This window comes from Triticum aestivum, chromosome 2A, assembly GCF_018294505.1.
Source record: "Triticum aestivum cultivar Chinese Spring chromosome 2A, IWGSC CS RefSeq v2.1, whole genome shotgun sequence".
Classification (NCBI taxonomy): Eukaryota; Viridiplantae; Streptophyta; class Magnoliopsida; order Poales; family Poaceae; genus Triticum; species Triticum aestivum.
In genome coordinates, this window is record NC_057797.1 from 198,607,487 (window position 1) to 198,617,226 (window position 9,740).

Consider the following 9,740-nt stretch of genomic DNA (forward strand, 5'->3'; position numbering starts at 1 on the left):
TGGACACACTCTCCCTCTCTCATTGCTATGCATCTCCTAGATAGATATTGCATGATCGTAGGAAATTTTTTGAAATTGCATACTACGTTCCCCAATAGTGGCATCTGGGCCAGGTCTATGCGTAGATGATATGCACGAGTAGAACACAAAGAGTTGTGGGTGATAATAGTCATACTGCTTACCACCAACGTCTTATTTTGATTCAGCGGTATTGTTGGATGAAGCGCCCCTGACCAACCTTACATGACCACGTTCATGAGACTGGTTCCACCGATAGACATGCAACTTGTTTTGCATAAAGGTGGTTGGCGGGTGTCTGTTTCTCCAACTTTAGTTGAATCGAATTTGACTACGGCCGGTCCTTGTTGAAGGTTAAAACAGCGCACTTGATGAAAAATCGTTGTGGTTTGGATGCGTAGGTAAGAACGGTTCTTGCTAGAAGCCCGTAGCAGCCACGTAAAACTTGCAACAACAAAGTAGAGGACGTCTAACTTGTTTTTGCAGGGCATGTTGTGATGTGATATGGTCAAGATGTGATGAGATATAATTTGTTGTATGAGATGATCATGTTTTGTAAAAATTTATCGACAACTGGCAGGAGCCTTATGGTTGTCGCTTTATTGTATGAAATGCAATCGCCATGTAATTGCTTTACTTTATCACTAAGCGGTAGTGATAGTCGTAGAAGCAATAGTTGGCGAGACGACAACGATGCTACAATGGAGATCAAGGTGTCAAGCCGGTGACGATGGAGATCATGATGGTGCTTTGGAGATGGGGATCAAAAGGCACAAGATGATGATGGCCATATCATGTCACATATTTTGATTGCATGTGATGTTTATCTTTTATGCATCTTATTTTGCTTATTACGGCGGTAGCACTATAAGATGATCCCTCACTAAATTTCAAGGTATAAGTGTTCTCCCTGAGTATGCACCGTTGCTACAGTTCGTCGTGCCAAGACACCACGTGATGATCGGGTGTGACAAGCTCTACGTTCACATACAACGGGTGTAAGACAGTTTTGCACGTGCAGAATACTTGGGTTAAACTTGACAGGCCTAGTATATGCAGATATGGCCTCGGAACACTGAGACTGAAAGGTCGAACGTGAATCATATAGTAGGTATGATCAACATAGATATGTTCACCATTGAAAACTAGTCCATCTCACGTGGTGATCGGACATGGTTTAGTTGATATGGATCACGTGATCATTTAGATGACTAGAGGGATGTCTATCTAAGTGGGAGTTCTTAAGTAATATGATTAATTGAACTTCAATTTATCGTGAACTTAGTCCTGATAGTTTTTGCATATCTATGTTGTCGTAGATCAATGGCCCATGCTACCGTTCCCTTGAATTTTAATGCGTTCCTAGAGAAAGCTAAGTTGAGAGATGATGGTAGCAACTACACGGACTGGGTCCATAACTTAAGGATTATCCTCATTGCTGCACAGAAGAATTACGTCCTGGAAGCACTGCTAGGTGCAAGACCTGCTGCAGGAGCAACTCCGGACGTTATGAATGTTTGGTAGACTAAATTTGATGACTACTCGATAGTTCAATGTGCCGTGCTTTACGGCTTAGGGTTGGGACTTCAAAGACGTTTTGAACGTCATGGAGCATATGAGATGTTCCGAGAGTTGAAGTTAATATTTCAAGCAAATGCCCGAGTTGAGAGATATGAAATCTCCAACAAGTTCTATAGCTGCAAGATGGAGGAGAACAGTTCTGTCAGTGAACACATACTCAGAATGTCTGAGTACCATAACCACTTGACTCAGTTGGGAGTTAATCTTCCTGATGATAGTGTCATTGACAGAATTCTTTAATCACTGCCACCAAGCTATAAAGTCTTCATGATTCCTGAGCTCTTCGCAATGCTTAAGGCTGCGGAGGTAGAAATCAAGAAGGAGCATCAAGTGTTGATGGTTAACAAGACCACTAGTTTCAAGAAACAGGGCAAAGGGAAGAAGGGGAACTTCAAGAAGAATAGCAAGCAAGTTGCTGCTCAAGGGAAGAAGCCCAAGTCTGGACCTAAGCCTAAAACTGAGTGCTTCTACTACAAAGTGATTGGTCACTGGAAGCGGAACTGCCCCAAGTATTTGGCGGATAAGAAGGATGGCAAAGTGAAAGGTATATTTGATATACATGCTATTTATGTGTACCTTACTAATGCTCGTAGTAGCGCCTGGGTATTTGATACTGGTTTCGTTTCTCATATTTGCAACTCGAAACAGGGGCTACGGATTAAACGAAGATTGGCTAAGGATGAGGTGACGATGTGCATCGAAAATGGTTCCAAGGTTAATGTGATCGCCATCGGCATGCTACCTCTACATCTACCTTCAGGATTAGTTTTAGAGCTGAATAATTGTTATTTGGTGCCAGCATTGAGCATGAACATTATATCTGGATCTTGTTCGATGCGAGACCATTATTCATTTAAATCAGAGAATAATGGTTGTTCTATTTATATGAGTAATATCTTTTATGGTCATGCACCCTTGATGAGTGGTCTATTTTTGTTAAATCTTGATCCTAGTGATACACATATTCATAATATTGAAGCCAAAAGATGCAAAGTTAATAATGTTAGTGCAACTTATTTATGGCACTGCCTTTAGGTCATATTGGTGTAAAGCACAGGAAGAAACTCCATGTTGATGGGCTTTTGGAATCACTTGATTATGAATCACTTGATGCTTGCGAACCATGCCTCGTGGGCAAGATGACTAAGAATCCGTTCTCCGGAACAATGGAGCGAGCCATTGACTTATTGGAAATAATACATACCGATGCATGCGGTCCGATGAGTGTTGAGGCTCGCGGTGGGTATCGTTATTTTCTGACCTTCACAGATGATTTGAGCATATATGGGTACATCTACTTAATGAAACATAAGTCTGAAATATTTGAAAAGTTCAAAGAATTTTGGAGTGAAGTGGAAAATCATCGTAACAGGAAAATAAAGTTTCTACAATCTGATCATGGAGGTGCATATTTGAGTTACGAGTTTGGTCTTCATTTGAAACAATGTGGAATAGTTTCTCAACTCAGGCCACCTGGAACACCACAGCGTAATGGTGTGTCCGAATGTCGTAACCGTACTTTATTAGATATGGTGCGATCTATGATGTCTCTTACAGATTTACCACTATCATTTTGGGGTTATGCTTTAGAGACGGTTGCATTCACGTTAAATAGGGCACCATCTAAATCCGTTGAGACGACTCCATATGAACTGTGGTTTGGCAAGAAACCTAAGCTGTTGTTTCTTAAAGTTTGGGGCTGCGATGCTTATGTGAAAAAGCTTCAACCTGATAAGTTCGAACCCAAATCAGATAAATGTGTCTTCATAGGATACCCAAAAGAAACTCTTGGGTACACCTTCTATCACATGTCTGAAGGCAAGATATTCGTTGCTAAGAATGGATCCATTCTAGAGAAGGAGTTTCTCTCAAAAGAAGTGAGTGGGAGGAAAGTAGAACTTGATGAGGTAATTGTACCTTCTCCTGAATAGGAAAGTAGTTCATCATAGTAATCAGTTCCAATGATGCCTACACCAATTAGTGAGGAAGTTAATGATGATGATCATGAAACTTCAGATCAATTTACTACCGAACCTCGTAGGTCAACCAGAGTAAGGTCTGCATCAGAGTGGTACAGTAATCCTGTTTTGGGAGTCATGTTGCTAGATCATGACGAACCTACAAACTATGAGGAAGCGATGATGAGCCCGTATTCGGTGAAATGGCTTGAGGCCATGAAATCTGAGATGGGATCCATGTATGAGAACAAAGTGTGGACTTTGGTTGACTTGCCCGATGATCGGCAAGCCATAGAGAATGAATGGATCTTCAATAAGAAGACTGACGCTGATGGTAATGTTACTATCTACAAAGCTCCACTTGCTGCGAACGGTTTTTGACATGTTCAAGGAGTTGACTATGGTGAGACCTTCTCACCGCATTTTATGATTATGAAATTTGGCAAATGGATGTGAAAACTGCATTCCTTAATGGATTTCTTAAAGAAGAGTTGTATATGATGCAACCAAAAGGTTTTGTCGATCCTAAAGGTGCTAACAAAGTGTGCAAGCTCCAGCGATCCATTTATGGACTGGTGCAAGCATCACGGAGTTGGAATATACGATTTGATAGTATGATCGAAGCATATGGTTTTATACACACTTTTGGAGAAGCCTGTATTTGCAAGAAAGTGAGTGGGAGCTCTGTAGCATTTCTAATATTATATGTGGATGAAATATTGTTGATTGGAAATAATACAGAATTTCTGGATAGCATAAAAGGATACTTGAATAAGAATTTTTCAATGGAAGACCTCGGTGAAGCTGCTTATATATTGGGCATCAAGATCTATAAAGATAGATCAAGGCACTTAATTGGACTTTCGCAACGCACATACCTTGATAAAGTTTTGAAGAAGTTCAAAATGGATCAGTCAAAGAAAGGGTTCTTGCCTGTGTTACAAGGTGTGAAGTTGAGTCAGACTCAATGCCCAACCACTTCATAAGATAGAGAGAAAATGAAAGTCATTCCCTATGCTTCAACCATAGGTTCTATCATGTATGCAATGTTGTGTACCAAACCTGATGTGTGCCTTGCTATAAGTTTAGCATGGTGGTACCAAAGTAATCCAGGAGTAGATCACTGGATAACGGTCAAGAACATCCTGAAATACCTGGAAATGACTATGGACATGTTTCTCGTTTATGGAGGTGAAAAAGAGCTTGTCGTAAATGGTTACGTCGATGCAAGCTTTGACACTATCTGGATGACTCAAAGTCGCAAACCGGATATGCATTATCTTGAATGGTGGAGCTGTAAGTTGGTGCAGTTCCAAGCAGAGCGTCATGGCGGGATCTACGTGTGAAGCGGAGTACATAGCTACTTCGGAAGCAACAAATCAAGGAGTCTGGATGAAGGATTTCATATCCGATCTAGGTGTAATACCTAGTGCATCAGGTCCAATGAAAATCTTTTGTGACAATACTGGAGCAATTGCCTTAGTGAAGGAATCCAGATTTCACAAGAGAACCAAACACATCAAGAGATGCTTCAATTCCATCCGCTATCAAGTCAAGGAGGGAGACATAGAGATTTGCAAAATACATACGGATTTGAATGTTGCAGACCCGTTGACTAAGCCTCTTCCACGAGCAAAACATGATCAGCACCAAGACTCCATGGGTGTTAGAATCATTACTACGTAATCTAGATTACTGACTCTAGTGCAAGTGGGATACTGAAGGAAATATGCCCTAGAGGCAATAATAAAGTTGTTATTTATATTTCCTTATATCATGATAAATGTTTATTATTCATGCTAGAATTGTATTAACCGGAAACTTGATACATGTGTGAATACATAGACAAAACAAAGTGTCCCTAGTATGCCTTGATACGTCTCCAACGTATCTATAATTTTTGATTGTTCCATGCTATTATATTATCTGTTCTGGATGTTTGATGAGCTTTAATATGCTCTTTCATATTATTTTTGGGACTAACCTATTAACTGAAGGCCCAACCGGTTTCTGTTTTTGCCTATTTCAGTGTTTTGCAGAAAAGGAATACCAAACAGAATGAAACCTTCGCGATGATCTTTCTTGGACCGAAGGCAAACCAGAAGACTTGGAGTTGAAGTCTGGAACTCCGTGAGGCAGCCATGAGATATGAGGGCGCACCCAAGGGGTAGGCGCGCCCCCACCCTCGTGGGCCCCGTCAACGGCGCCAGAAAAGAGCTTGATGTCTACTACACAACTTTCTTCTTGTAGACGTTGTTGGGCCTCCAAGTGCAGAGGTTTGTAGGACAGTAGAAAATTTCCCTCAAGTGGATGACCTAAGATTTATCAATCCGTGGGAGGCGTAGGATGAAGATGGTCTCTCTCAAGCAACCCTACAACCAAATAACAAAGAGTCTCTTGTGTCCCCAACACACCCAATACAATGGTATATTGTATAGGTGCACTAGTTCGGCGAAGAGATGGTGATACAAGTGCAATATGGATTGTAGATATTGGTTTTTGTAATCTGAAAATATAAAAACAGCAAGGTAGCAAGTGGTAAAAGTGAGCGTAAACGGTATTGCAATGCTAGGAAACAAGGCCTAGGGTTCATACTTTCACTAGTGCAAGTCCTCTCAACAATAATAACATAATTGGATCATATAACTATCCCTCAACATGCAACAAAGAGTCACTCCAAAGTCACTAATAGCGGAGAACAAACGAAGAGATTATGGTAGGGTACGAAAGGACCTCAAAGTTATCCTTTCTGATCGATCTATTATAGAGTTCTTACTAGAATAACACCTTAAGACACAAATCAACCAAAACCCTAATGTCACCTAGATACTCCAATGTCACCTCAAGTATCCGTGGGTATGATTATACGATATGCATCACACAATCTCAGATTCATGTATTCAACAAACACAAAGAACTTCAAAAAGTGCCCCAAAGTTTCTACCGGAGAGTCAAGACGAAAACGTGTGCCAACCCCATTGCATAAGTTCACGAGGTCACGAAACTCGCAAGTTGATCACAAAACCATACATCAAGTGGATCACGTGATATCCCATTGTCACCACAGATAAGCACGTGCAAGACATACATCAAGTGTTCTCAAATTCTTAAAGACTCAATCCGATAAGATAACTTCAAAGGGAAAACTCAATCCATCACAAGAGAGTAGAGGGGGAGAAACATCATAAGATCCAAATATAATAGCAAAGCTCGTGATACATCAAGATCGTGCCGACTCAAGAACACGAGAGAGAGAGAGAGAGAGAGAGAGATGAAACACATAGCTACTGGTACATACCCTCAGCCCCGAGGGTGAACTACTCCCTCCTCGTCATGGAGAGTGCCGGGATGATGAAGATGGCCACCGGAGAGGGATTCCCCCCCCTCCGGCAGGGTGCCGGAACGGGTCTAGATTGAATTTCGCTGGCTACGGATGCTTCTGGCAGTGGAACTCCTGATCTATCCTATTCTCGGATGTTTTAGGGTATATGGATATATATATATAGGTGAAAGAAGTCAGTCAGGGGAGCCACAAGGGGCCGACGAGGGTGGGGGGCGCGCCCAGGGGGTAGGGCACGCCTCCCTGCCTTGTGGCTTCCTTGTAGCTTCCCTGTCGTCTACTCCAAGTCTCCTGGATTGCTTCCGTTCCAAAAATAACTCTCCCAAAGGTTTCATTCCGTTTGGACTCCGTTCGATATTCCTTTTCTTCGAAACACTGAAATAGGCAATAAAACAACATTTTGGGCTGGGCCTCCGGTTAATAGGTTAGTCCCAAAAATAATATAAAAGTGTATAATAAAGCCCATAAACATCCAAAACAGACAATATAATAGCATGGAACAATCAAAAATTATAGATACGTTGGAGACGTGTCAGACTTATAAATATTCCTCTGACTATGAGATTATGCAATTCCCGGATACCGGAGGAACACCTTGTGTGCTATCAAACGTCACAACGTAACTGGGTAATTATAAAGATGCTCTACAGATGTCTCCAAAGGTGTTTGTTGGGTTGGCATAGATCAAGATTAGGATTTGTCACTCCGAGTGTCGGAGAGGTATCTCTGGGCCCTCTCGGTAATGCACATCACTATAAGCCTTGCAAACAATGTGACTAATGAGTTAGTTACAGGATGATGCATTACGAATGAGTAAACAGACTGATACGTCTCCATTGTATCTATAATTTTTGATTGTTCCATGCCAATATTCTACAACTTTTATATATGTTTGGCAATTTTTTTATACTATTTTTGGGACTAACATATTGATCCAGTGCCTAATGCCAGTTCCTGTTTGTTGCATGTTTTTTGTTTCATAGAAAATCCATATCAAACGGAGTCCAAACGGGATAAAAACTGACGGAGATTTTTTTTGGAATATATGTGATTTTTGGGAAGAAGAATCAACGCGAGACGATGCCCGAGGGGGCCACGAGGTAGGGGCGCGCCCCAGGGGGTCAGGCGTGCCCTGGGCCCTCGTGGCCACCCCGTAAGGCGGTTGGTTCCCTTCTTTCGCCACAATAAAGCGAATATCCGGATAAAAATCGTGTCCAAAATTCATCCCAATCAGAGTTACAGATCTCCGGGAATTTAAGAAATGGTGAAAGGGTAGAATTAGGGAACACAGAAACAGAGAGAGACACAGAGACAGATCCAATCTCGGAGGGGCTCTCGCCCCTCCCAAGCCATGGAGACCAAGGACCAGAGGGGAAACCGTTCTCCCATCTAGGGAGAAGGTCAAGGAAGAAGAAGAAGAAGAAGAAGAAGAAGAAGAAGAAGAAGAAGAAGAAGAAGAAGAAGAAGAAGAAGAAGAAGAAGAAGAAGAAGAAGAAGAAGAAGAAGAAGAAGGGGGCTCTCTCCCCCTCTCTCCCGGTGGCGCCGGAACACCGTCGGGGCCATCATCGTCGCTGCAATCTACACCAACAACTTCACCGCCGTCATCACCAACTCTCCCCCCTCTATGAAACGGTGTAACCCCTCTTTTACCCGCTGTAATCTCTACTTAAACATGGTGATCAACACTATATATTATTTCCCAATGATGTATGGCTATCCTATGATGTTTGAGTATATCCATTTTGTCCTATGGGTTAATTGATGATCGTGATTGGTTTGAGTTGCATGTTTTATTATTGGTGTTGTCCTATGGTGCTCTCCGTGTCGCGCAAGCATGAGGGATCCCCGCTGTAGGGTTTGCAATATGTTCATGATTTGCTTATGGTGGGTGGCGTGAGTGACAGAAGCACAGACCCGAGTAAGTAGGGAATACAGAGGACTTGATACTTTAATGCTATGGTTGGGTTTTACCTTAATGATCTTTAGTAGTTGCGGATGCTTGCTAGAGTTACAATCATAAGTGCATATGATCCAAGAAGAGAAAGTATGTTAGCTTATGCCTCTCCCTCAAATAAAATTTCCATCATGATTACCGGTCTAGTTATCGATTGCCTAGGGACAAATAACTTTCTTGTGTGACAACAAGCTCTCTACTAAAACTAACTTAGTTGTGTCTTCATCTAAATAGCCACTACTTTTATTTACACGCTCTTTATTATCTTGCAAATCTATCCAACAACACCTACAAAGTACTTCTAGTTTCATACTTGTTCTAGGTAAAGCGAACGTTAATCGTGCGTCGAGTTGTATCGGTGGTCGATAGAACTTGAGGGAATATTTGCTCTACCTTTAGCTCCTCGTTGGGTTCGACACTCTTACTTATCGAAAGAGTCTACAGTTGATCCCCTATACTTGTGGGTTATCAGAGACTTGCCGGTAACGAGATTGAACTAGGTATGAAGATACCGACGATCGAATCTCGGGCAAGTAACATACCGATGACAAAGGGAATAACGTATGTTGTTATTGCAGTTTGACCGATAAAGATCTTCGTAGAATATCTAGGAACCAATATGAGCATCCATGTTCCACTATTGGTTATTGACCGGAGATGTGTCTCAGTCATGTCTACATAGTTCTCGAACCCGTAGGGTCCGCACGCTTAACGTTCGATGACGATTTGTATTATGAGTTACGTGTTTTGGTGACCGAAGTTTTTTCGGTGTCCCGGATGAGATACCGGACATGACGAGGAGTCTCGGAACGGTCGATAGGTAAAGATTGATATATTAGAAGGTGGTATTCGGACATCGGAATGGTTTCGAGTGGTTCGGGTATTTTAC